Here is a 12,882-nt window from a genome sequence, read left to right on the forward strand (position 1 = left end):
CGTGAAAAATGTGATACTAATATGGCACTTGGCACAGTGTTAGGTAGTCATATGAACATTGATTTTTGATATAGACCCCAAACATCTGATCCCCCCATTTTAGGCGTGTGCTGTTGTAGGAAGGTGGAATATGACTGCATGGTTGTCCCCACTTTTTTCCCTGTTGTTTTGCTGGTTTTCGACTTAGTTTGGCTGGGATTCTGCTATTCAGGACCCCAGCCTATCTGCTTTCCGCTTTAAATTGATTACAAGTAATTTAGGTACACTCCAGATCGGATTCTGGGGTACCCTTATAAATCCCTAGTATATGGTATACTATGTACCCAGGGCATAGGTCCCCCAGAGGCCTACCAGGAGCTGCAGCATGTGTTATGCAAAAGGACACAACAGGACTGCTACAGCAGCCTGGGTAAGGTGGTGCATGCACTCCTTACTGAGATATAGGTTCACTATACCTCCCCATATCACTGCACATATAAACCTATCAGTCACCCCTATGGCAGGCCTTACCAATCCTGAAGGCAGGTTGCTGGGTTTTATGTGAGAGGGTGCACATGCTTGAGCAGAGCCCCTCTGCAGCCTTCAGAATCTTTATCCCAATGCTAACTTTGGGATGGCTGCATGAAAACATGTCATGTTTGGTTTCAAACACCTTGGAATCATACACCACACCAGTAACTGGTGTGGGAGTATGATCCCACCCTTCTAGAGGGAGAACCATGACAGAACCGGTATACCCGGTACCAGCTAACAGAGCCCTGGCATCGCAAAATGGATGCTGCCAGCCACAGACACGGCCCTCCTGCTGCTGGATGAAACTCTGGCAGGGGAGGCCTGGACAATAGGTTTCCTGCCACAGGGAGGTGTCACCACCTCCCAGACAGGCTTTAGTGTATTGGGGCTGGGTGGGTGCACTCCAAGAGTACTTGAAGTCTGCACTGGGGGCACATTTGGTGTCCCTGTGCATAGTCCAGCTCAAACCGGTTACAGGGGCTACCAGCCCCTGCTCTGGCGTGAAACTGGACAAAGGAAATGGGTGTAGCCACCCCTATTTCCTGACCCTCCCATAGGTGGGTCCCTAGAGTTTGTCTCACCCCTTCCTTGGGTATAAGATAGGAACCCCTAGTTACAGGATTTTAGATTACACCTGGACGAAACTCTGGAACTTCGACGATCTACAAGGCGCTAGATGACTGAAGAATCTCCCTTGGAGGAAAGGAGTTACTCTCCTGCAAGGCAGGCACCTAAGACGCATCTGACCGGTTTGCATCTCTGAAGCTTCCGCCGGACTCCGAAGAATTTGCAACACAGGAGGTGGGTTCCCAGACTTCCCAGAGGCGGACCTGAGCTCCCAGCAAAGCTGAGATCCGTAGCCCTCGTGGGGACCGTGGAACCGGAACCCCTGGACACCGTGCACATTTACAGGTGCATATGTTTCTCGTCAATCCCAGAGGCTGTGCTTTGGGCTACTTGTAGTCCACACCCGAGCAGTGTCTCCACCAAAGATTACTGGCGTACACTCACCGAGTGTCCCGTGGGCTGGTATTGTGTGATTCTTCTCAAGGTCCCTTTGTGATCCCTGGTCCGTTGACTGGTGGGTCCCTATGAAGACAACTGTAACTTTAATTGGGCTTACCTGGTTGCTCCAGACGTGCCCTGACTCACCATCGCTTGGGGAGCCCCCAGGACCTTGCTGGTCCGCACCGAAGCATGTTTCCTCTTCCTGCGTGGGTTGCTGTTGCCAAGGCTTGTTGGGTTCAATCCAAGCTCCGACACCGCAGCACTCAACATCCTTTGTGTAACAGCTCAAATCCAGCACCTAGTTGTCATCGACGCCTCCTGGTCCTCGTGGTTGCAGAGTCAAGCTTCACCTCTTCGCACCTGAAACTCCCGACATCGGTGGGCATTCGTCCATCGTGGCCCTGGTCACTGGCAAGTGACCCAGACTCAGTCCCCTCTGCTTTCAGGTTCTTCTGATCTTCGATCCAGGCTTGGATCACACCAGACACTTTTCTCCTTCCCGGCAGCAGCACTTTGCAGCAGATCGCCATTGAAATCAACGACGATTCCCGACACCATTTGACACCTATGCACCCGGCTTCCCTGGGTGAGGTAACTCGAGTACTTCGGTGATCCCGTGGGTGTTGGCCCTAGAACCCCCTAAGTCCAAAGGGGTTTGCTCAAAGTCCTCTCCTAAGTGTCCTTAACTTCTAAAATTCCAACCGTGACTTTCCCATAGAATAGTACGGGGCTCGCGCCTGTGTTCTCACACTGCACGCTTCCCCCGTGGGTCTCCTGTGTCACTACCTTGAGTGGTTCCTTGGGGTTCCATTGATTCTACAGTACTCTAGGCACTGTGTCTAGTCAAGTCGTGGTTCTTATACCACTTTCTTAATATATGGTTTGGTGCCCCCCCGGGGCCCATTGTATATTGTGCTATTTACTGTTGTTTTAGAACTGTATTATTGTGTATCTTGAACTCTAATCTCATAAAGAGATTAGTAATGAGTGTTTAGATATAAATAAATATATTTTATATATACCTGGTGTGGTTCTCCTTTCATTTTATGATTCAAGAGGTTATAATCTGGTAAACCAAGCTGCTTTAAACTCCTTCAGGACTTAGCCTGAAGGCTGCTCTCCATAGCTACCACTAGGATAGCTTTCAATAAAGGTTGTCTTTAAACCTATTCATCAATAAGGGTTGTTTGGACTGGTACAAGGTGCCCACTATAACTAGTGGACAGCATATACCAGGCCAACCTCTCACATTGGTGTGCAGCGGTTGGATTCAAGCTTGCTATTGCTTTACCAGATAAGCTCTTTGAGTGACTAACTGAAAACCACTATAAGTACATAGGTACATATAAATCAAGTCTAGAATAAAGTAAATTCTACTGAACTTGCAGTTGGATTAGCAAAGGGACCAGCACACCCCTTTTCCTCAACTCAAGAGAGTCTAATAGCTCCCACTACGTTAGGTAGGTGCATCACCTCACTACACTGGTATGTCTTCAAGACCTGAAGCCAGTGGCTCCTTGTCATCCAAGTATGGCCATCTCACATTCGTGGAATTGAGAAATATGTGTACAGCTAGGAAGTTGAAAACAGGGAGGAGTGAAAACACTCAACGCCTCATGGAGGCTCTGCTGTTAGATGATCTCAGAAAGACCCCAGGGTCTGATGAGGCAGGCAGGTTGGGTGGGGCAGCAGGAGAGGAAAGGCCAAGAGGTGACAACATCTATGACCTAGAATCTGAAGCTGACCAGGAGGATCAAGATGATTCTAACCTGGAAAATCCAATCCATCCTGAAGGTGAGGGAGAAGGCCTCAGTGGCCCTCTCTATACCCCATCTGGAAGGGTTAACAGTGTGCCCAGAAGATCAAGATCTCCTTCTCAGGAGTCTAATCATGCTGGTACCTTTGTAGGGAGCTCTGTGTCTCATAGGACTTCTTCTCATAAAAGGGAGTCCTCTTATGAGAAGAAATGCCAACTGCTTGAGTTTGAGAAAGCTAAGCTTAGACTCAAGAGAGAGCAATTGGCCTTAGATAAGGAATCCCTGGAGCTTCAGAAAGCTTCACAAAGGTTGGGGCTAGAGCCCCACGGTGGCAGCAACAGTGTCCCTAGAGGTAGAGAACATACTCATGACCATAGGAACCTGAACAAGATTGTCCCTCCCTACCAGAGTGGGGATGACATCCACAAATGGTTAACTGCACTGGAAAGGGCATGTAAAGTACAGAGGGTCCCTCAGGAGCAGTGGGCAGCAATCTTGTGGCTCTCCTTTGCAGACAAAGGTAGAGACAAGCTCCTCACTGTTAGAGAAGAGGATACTGACAATTACAAAGTCTTGAAGAGTGCTCTGATTGATGGGTTTGGCCTAACCCCTGAACAGTACAGGTTGAAGTTCAGAGATATCCAAAAGTCTCAGACTCAAGACTGGGTTGACTTTGTAGATTGTGCTACTAAGGCTCTGGAAGGTTGGATAAATGGCAGCAAGGTGCAAAACGTTTTAGGATTGTACAATTCGATTATGAGGGAGCAGATCCTTAATAATTGTCAAAAACAGCTTTTACACCAGTACCTGGTGGACTCTGATCTGACCTCACCCCAAGAATTGGTAAAGAAGACAAATTGGTCAAAACCAGAGTAAATCTAAAGACACAGGGTGGTGACCAGAAGAAAGATTCTTCCAAGACCCAAGAGAAAGGTGGGGAGAAGTCTAAAGATAAGTCCACTACAGGGCCCCAAAAGTCCTCTTCTGGGGGTGGGCCCCAAACTCCTTCCTCCCCTGAAAAGAAACCCTTTTGCCATGAGTGCAACAAGCCTGGCCACTGGAAAAATGATCCCAATTGCCCTAGGGTTGGCATTAAAGAAAATGTTCCTCCTAGCAATACTACTACTCCTCCTGGTACTACCAGTAGTATTCCCCTGGTGGTGGTAGTGCACCCAAAAAGTTAGGTGCATTCTTATGGGGAACAGAGGTGGACCACAAGTTAGAAAGGTCCCCCTCACAGGCCTCCTCAGTCTGTGATGGTGGCATGGGATTTGCCACTTTTACTATGAGTCCCAACACTTTGGGCAAGTACAGACAGGAACCCCTAATCAATGGTCAGAAGGCGTTGGCATTCAGGGACACAGGGGCTAGTGTTACCATGGTGACAGGGAAACTAGCCCCCCCTCAACAGCTTTTACCTGAGTTCAAGTACCAGGTGACCAACATTGATGGTATCAGAACAGATCATCCCATGGCCATAGTCAATCTCAGCTGGGGAGGGGTCACTGGCCCCAAGAGAGTGGCAGTGTCCCCAAACTTGCCTGTAGATTGCCTGTTGGGCAATGATCTAGAAAATTTCAGCCTGGGCTGAAGTTGAATACCAGGCCCATTTAAGAATATTAGGCCTTCCTGAGAGAGTTGGTGGGGCTGTGATGGCCACAGCCCAACCCAAGGGAAATTTTGGAGTGATGGACCCTGAAAGAAGGGCCCACTCTCTTCCACAAGAGAGCACAAGGGAAGAAGAAAAGTCTTCTTCCCCCAAGACTATAGGTCAGGGTCAGCCTCCTCAGGTAACTGATCCTACCCCTAGTGAAGGAACTGCCCCAGAGGTGGTCAGGCCTGTCCTGGCAACACCCCTGATGGCAGGGGACCCTTCCAAGGTGGTATCCATTCTGGAGCAGGTAACCTGCCCCTCTCTACCCTACCTCAGTCAGCCCAGGGCTGCAGAGGTCAGGGAGGTCAGTGGACCCCACAGGGCCCCCTGTCCAGAGGGACCCCCCCCCCATCAGCAGATTAGAAGCACCCAGTCTAGTAGCCCTAGCCAGGTGAAAGTTCCTCAACACACTGAGGGATCATCCTTACCCTTGTGTAGGGACCTCCCCAGATGGAATCTGTTGGGTTAAGGCAAACCTGGGACCAAAAGGTTCCAAACCTACCATGTCCCCCCAGTGATCCAACCAAAGGGACCCAACCTCCAGCTGTAAACAGCCAAAGGTTGACCCTTAGGGCCAGATACAACTCAGTCATGGAAAGAAAGGCCTCCATGGTGATCAGTGATCTGAGGAAGCTGATACCAACTTTATTAGGGCCACATTTCTTTACTCAGCCACCCCACCAGCCTTTTACTTTGTTAAAACCCACTACAGGTAGTAACTCCAAATGGTGGAGATCATCCCATACCCTTCGGGTTAGGGACTGCTTAGTGGACCATAAGACAGGGGGTAATCATGCTAGTGCAGGTTCTTCCTTATATGGCCACTTAGTCAATAAAGGCTCAACTGGCAAAGGGTAGCCTTATCTCCTTTCGTTTGGGGGGTGTTATGTAGGAAGGTGGAATCTGGTTGCATGGTTGCCCCCACTTTTTTTGCTGGTGTTTTGCTGGTTTTCAACTTAATTTGGCTGGAATCCTGATATTCAGGACCCCAGCCTATCTGCTTTCCCCTTTAAATCGATTACAAGTACTTTAGGTACACTACAGATTGGATTCTGGGGTACCCTTATAAGTCCCTAGTATATGGTATACTATGTATCCAGGGCATAGGTACCCCCAGAGACCTACCAGGGGCTGCAGCATGTGTTATGCCACCCCTGGGAAACCTTCCAAAAGGACACAACAGGACTGCTACAGCAGCCTGTGTAGGGTGGTGCATGCACCCCTTACTGACATATAGGTTCACTATATCTCTCCATATCACTGCACATATAAACCTATCAGTCAACCCTATGGCAGGCCTTACCAATCCTGAAGGCAGGATGCTGGGTTTTATGTGAGAGGGTGCCCATGCATGAGCAGAGCCCCTTTGCAGCCATCGGAACTTTTTTTTCCGGGGTTGTTTGTGATGCAGCCAAACCATATACTCTTAAGTGCATTATAACCTCAAGGTAAATGCTAACTTTGGGATGGCTGCATGGAAACATGTCATGTTTGGTGTCAAACACCGTGGAATCATACCCCCACACCAGTAACTGGTGTGGGAGTATGATCCCACCCTTCTAGAGGTAGAACCATGACAGAACCGGTATACCCGGTACCAGCTAACAGAGCCCTGACATCACCAAATGGATGCTGCCAGCCACAGACACGAGTCTGCCCTCCTGCTGCTGGACGAAACTCCGGCATGGAAGGCCTGGACAAAAGGTTTCCTATCACAGGGAAGTGTCACCACCTCCCAGACAGGCTTTAGTGTATTGAGGCTGGGTGGGTGCACTCCAAGAGTGCTTTGAAGTCTGCACTGGGGGCACATTTGGTATCCCTGTGCATAGTCCAGCTCACCGGTTGCAGGGGCTACCAGCCCCTGCTCTGGCGCGAAACTGGACAAAGGGAATGGGTGTAGCCACCCCTATTTCCTGACCCTCCCATAGGTGGGTCCCTAGAGCTTGTCCCATCCCTTCCTTGGATATAAGATAGGAACCCCTGGCTACAGGATTTTAGATTACACCTGGACAAAACTCTGACACTGAATCCTCGAACTTCGATGATCTACATTGAACTTGTCGGAGTATACTCCTAGGAGGTCGCTTCGATCAGAGGGACAACATCTTGCGATCATTCCCCGCACTAGACTGGCCAGAGTAGGCGGCCGATCCTTTAGCTTTTTAGCTGCCAAGCTATGGAATAGTCTTCCGGAATCTATCCGTGGCATGCAGGATCTTTTGACCTTTAGAAAGGCAATCAAAACTCACCTCTTTCAATAATTGCTTCTCTTTTTGTGTTCCTTTCTCTCTGCATTTGGTTTTTTCCGCAGCGCCGGGACACCCCTTGGCTGGGGCAGCCGTGCGCTATATAAATCACCATAACATAACATAACATAACTAGATGACTGAAGAATCTCCCTTGGAGTAAAGGAGTTACTCCCCTGCAAGGCAGGCACCAAAGACACATCTGTCCGATTTGCATCTCCGAAGCTCCCGCCGGACTCCGAAGAATTTTGCAACACAGGAGGTGGGTTTCCGTGGTCTCTGAGGTCGATCTTTGCACTCAGCAATTCTGAGGCCTGTATCCCTCGTGGAAGACCGTGCAACACGAACCCCTGGACACCACGACCATTTGCAGAAGCATCAGCTTTCCAACGACTCCTGCAGCTGAGCTTTGGGTTACTTGTAATGTTTATTGTTATTTTAGTCAGCAGATTTTTTAAAGGTTACAATTTGGTCAGTCATCTAAAACATGTGCTCCTGATTGCATTGTCCATCACAAAACACAAAGCCTAGTACAAGGAAGAGAAAATTGTTTACATTTACGAGCATGTGTACACAATGTTTTACATCCACATTTAACAAGTTCCTTGCAGTATTTTGGAGCATGAGGGACAAGTGACCACAGAGGTTAATTTCCAGAATCTTCCCTTTGCCATCCCCACTGAGTTGGATCAGGTATATCAGGATACACATTCCACCACTGAGACCACACATAACCCGCTTGGAAAACAGCTCTCTAGGTGTGCTGCAAAAGAGCATCCTAACTTGGTGGCACATTTTCTAGAGAGCGATTAAGTTTGGTCACCGTCATTCTTCCACACTCATTAACAGAATCTGTTTTAATGTTCTGATTGTGTAATCTAATTACAAATCGCTGAAGCTGACTGAAATTGTTATTTGAAATATCTGGTGGGCAATGAGAGAGCTCAATAAATGTTTCTGCGACAGCCTGAAAATGTTGCCATGTTTCACAACCTGTTTTCTTGCCACGGCTTGCAAATGCAGATAGAGCATTGCAACCTGTAAATGCATGGAAAAATAAAATACCATCACATACACTTTTGCCAAGTTTATTCGAATACTCATGGATAGGCAGTAACCTTTGATGTTTCCCAATACCAAAATCAATCCACAGATTTAAAAGCTTTAAGCTGCTAAATGCATAAAGAGCAATAACTGCTACATCGGAGTCAACGGTACATATAGTTAAGACTTCTGGCCACTTTCATTAGCATGTTTTGCATGTAATAGTATTCTGGTATCAGCTTCTTCTTGATAACATGGTCTGAGTTCAGATACTTTCAGATTTTTCGGAATATTCACCACGTTATCATCCGTTGTCAGTACTACAATTTTACCCTCTGGTATCTCAAGACTCAAAAAGTTAGAAGCCAACCAATGGAACAAATCATTTTTGTTATCTTCATTTTGTAGAAAAGGTGTTCAGTTTTTTGGTATATTTATTGAACCATTTACACACTAGCATGGACCAAAACCTCACTTATTTATTTCTTCTTTTTTTCAGAGACCCCCTCTATGTAACTGTCAAATATTATGTCTACTCGTTTCGATTTGTTAAGTATGTTAATGACTTAAGGCTGGTATATATAGGTGCTGTAATCTTGAAAATTGCTTATCTTGTCAGGTTTTAAGAAATTGATTATTGCCTATCTATCCATAATAACACAATTTGCAATGTCTGGAATGTTATTCATGTTATCTACAGCACCATTAAGCTTTTCCAAACAAGAGATGATGTCTGACTTTGTCCCTTTTCTTAGCAATCCTCCCTCAGAAAGTGATGGGGGATAATCAAGATTCTCATGGGCAAATTATTCCTTTACATCTCCTTCTCTATCTTGGCAAGCAATAGACAAGCTAGTGAAAGTGAGCAGTCGCTTTTTAAGATGGATACTTTTTGGTTCACTGATCTTGGGACTACCTTATGAAATAATTATAGCTTGTTTCTAGGAATAGGTTCAAAAATTGATTTTTCGCAGCGTACCAGGCGTTCTTCAACAAACATTACATATTGAGTTCTTCCCACATCATCAGCAAGGCACATAGATTTATTTGCTTTATCACTCATGATTAAGTTGGCTGCAATATTCATGAGAGTTTCCTCAATACCACAGGCATAAGGATTTCTGTTATCATGCAAAAACACTTGTGTAAGTTCCTTAACATCATTTACTATTTGAGTGTTGCATGCGACGTTGTCTTCATGGTGAACACAGTTATTTTTTATTACACTGAATCCCATTTCTTCATTGAATTGTCACAGTACGTTGGTAATTAGAGGTCCAGACACCATCTATTTCATCAATGCACTAGGATTATCAAGAATACCAACCGCCCCGCCGTCTGATTTTATATCCTTGTTACACTGCTCACGGATCTAATCATGGGATATGCAGGAATAAGGTCTACCACTTTTACAAGCAACAAAATATCCATTTGAAAATTCTTCACAAACATCTGGAATTCTTGTTTTCAGCTCGACAAGCATTTTAATGAACACTGGCATCCACCTGGCATAGTGGGTGTGGTCCATACCAAATATCCATGGACAGGTCATTTGCAGGGTTACAATGCAATTTGCTGATTGAATGGTATCAAGAAAACGGAATAGCAGTAATTTGAGTTGGATTGTAATATACCAATAATTGAAATTAACAGTTTCTGCAACTCTTCGTGTAATCCATTCTTTTGTGGATATTTGCCTATCAGTAGATGCATCATAAGCCTTCTTTAAAGTATATACAGAGATGCAACACTAACTTTGTGTATGTAGTGGGAACGTTTTACATGAGACCCTTTTAGACATTGTCCAACTTTACCCTCACTGGTAACATTGGTTTCAACTAAAATATCTGCCCAGCCACTACCATCAAGTCATTCTCCTGAAACTTGATGGTAATGTGTAATGCTCCCAAAATGACTACCATTTTGTCTTCCACATACAATTCTGGAAGTAACCACTGTAATTGTTTAGTTGTTTCATGGACTGGTTGATCACATGTCACCACAGGAGTCTGATTAGGATTAATTGTGGCCAATGTACACTTCAGTAAATCAAAGCAGTGGTGTCCATTGGAGAATTTATTTATTTCCGGCAGAACCCAGAGGATCAGACTCCCTCCCTTCCTCCATGAACCCACACAGATCAACTGCGGAGTTCCCCAAGGATCATCGCTCAGCCTCACGCTCTTCAACATCTACATGGCCCCCCTCACCGCCATCATCAGACAACACGGGCTCAGCATAGTATCTTGCGTCGATGACACCCAGCTCATCCTCTCCCTCGTGAAGAACCCCGAAGACACCAGGCTGTGCTTCCAGGAAGGAATGAGAGACGTAGCTGCCTGGATGAAAAGCAGCTGCCGGAAGCTCATCCTCGGACCCTCCACCTCTGCCTGGGACAACACCTGGTGGCCCTCTGCCCTCAGGAGTCCGCCCACCCCGACAGACCACGCACGGAACCTCGGCATCATCCTCGACTCCTCCCTCACCATGACCCGTCAGATCAACTCCATCGCCTCCACCAGCTTTAACTGCCTCCGAATCCTCCGCAAGACCTTCAAATGGATACCTCCTGAATGCAGAAAAACCGTCACCCATGCACTCATAACCAGCAGACTGGACTATGGCAACGCCCTCAATGCCGGAATCAACATAACTCTCCTACACAAGCTGCAGACCATCCAGAACGCTGCAGCCAGACTCGTCCTCGAACCCCACGGCACGAACACATGAGCCAACACCTTCGCAACCTCCACTGGCTCCGCGTCGAGAAGAGAGTTACCTTCAAACTGCTCACCCACGCCTACAAATCCCTCCACAACATCGGACCCAAATACCTCAACGATAGAGTCTCCTTCCACGTACCCAAGAGGAACCTCCGCTCCGCAGACCTCGCAGAGACCCCCCACATCCGCAGAACCAGAACAGGAGGAAGAGCTTTCTCCTACGTCGCAGCCAAAGCCTGGAACTAGCTCCCAGTGGACATCAGATGCTCCCCCACCCTCCTCACCTTCAGGAAGAACCCCAAGACCTGGCTCTTCGACTGAACCGGGGTTGCAACCCACCCTCCCTCCCCCCAGCACCTTGAGACCCTCATGGGTGAGTAGCGCGTTTTATAAACCCCCTGATTCATTGATTCACTCATTTAATAAAGGTAGCAATACAATATGGCTTTTTGTGACAGAACCACTTCTGTTGGAGTAGAAAGCAGCCCAACTGGTGTGGATTACATGTGTTAGATTATGGAGATCAAGAGTTTGAATCATCTGCAGCCATTTGTCAGACACAGGTTCATTATGAATAGGAGGAGGCTGGAAGTCATTGATATTACTTACAGGTACATTTGGCTGTGTTTATGTCGTTGTACATGGTAACTGCAAATACTACTCTGGTAGGGGTGAAGTACACTTCTTGGTCCCCTCATTTTCTTTAATTTTCAAGAAGGATGATATACCCTGTGTATCTGATTTTCTCTGTATCAGAGCTATGACTGTTCTGGAGAATGACTGAATGAATAAAGATGACGAGGGATTGTGATCAATATAGTCTATTGCAGCACAAGTGAAAGTGGAGAGATGAAGGCCTGTTGGACACACAACACTGTCATTGTAGAATTGCTTACATTATTTGTTAGTTATTGTTGCTGACACTTCTTAAACACGCTCATGTGACATGCATACGTCCAATTTGTGCGGTTTGTCAACTAATTCCCATTTTCGAGTTTTAGCATGCACCATTAATCCAATATATAGAGGTAGTGGAGTTTCATTGTCTTTTTTGTGGTGGTGTTTCCTTTAGGATTTGCCTTCTTACACTTACTGGTATGATACCAAACAAGCTGGGAGACTGACAAAGCTGCACTCCTCTTATCATTTACTGTGCTGTTATTTGAAATGTTACAACCTTCCATAATTATTTGTATTAGATTTAGCATAGCAGTCCCTACTGACTTTTCTTGGCAAGTTTGCCCAAACTGTCCACAAAATCCATCTACTTCAAGTTGAAACATTTCTTTTCGAATAATAGCAACTTCATTGGTCAGTCAGATACCATCCAGAAGAGCATATTTGTTTACAGATACTGAATATATTTTCTCCTATATTGTTTTTGCATATTAGAAGAATATCTCTACCTTTTGGTTCAGCAGTAAGTTCTGGTATTTATTCAATAATGTTTTCTTTTAATCGTGTGCTGTGTGCATATTTGTCTGCATTTTCTGCACCTAATTCTGTCTTACTTACAAACTACAATTGATTTAATATTAGATAAATTAAATACTGGCGACACTTCAGAATTTTGAAGTGTATCTTCGAGATAGTTTACAATTTCACCTAGTAGCATGCCTTAGATTAATGACAATTTCTTTTCTTTGCTTTTTTTCTTTGTTCTGTATTTGCCGAAGCCGGTTATAAAAACGAACAAGACACTTTTTGTGGTACTTTGCTTCAGTAGCAACCGTATCACCACTACTTAACTTGGTGAGTACTTTTGAGTCACTTAATTCATTTCAAGTGTACGCACATTTATAAGCTCTGCTCCTGACTCTTCGTCACAGAAGAAACACGTGTCTTTCAATTCACCAACTATAAATGAAGCAGGCGTACACCTTGAAGTGCTCTCTTCAAAACTGTCTTGTACTAGTTTAGGTTTTTTTGATAACCTT

Source organism: Triturus cristatus, chromosome 7 (assembly GCF_964204655.1).
Source record: "Triturus cristatus chromosome 7, aTriCri1.1, whole genome shotgun sequence".
NCBI lineage: Eukaryota > Metazoa > Chordata > Amphibia > Caudata > Salamandridae > Triturus > Triturus cristatus.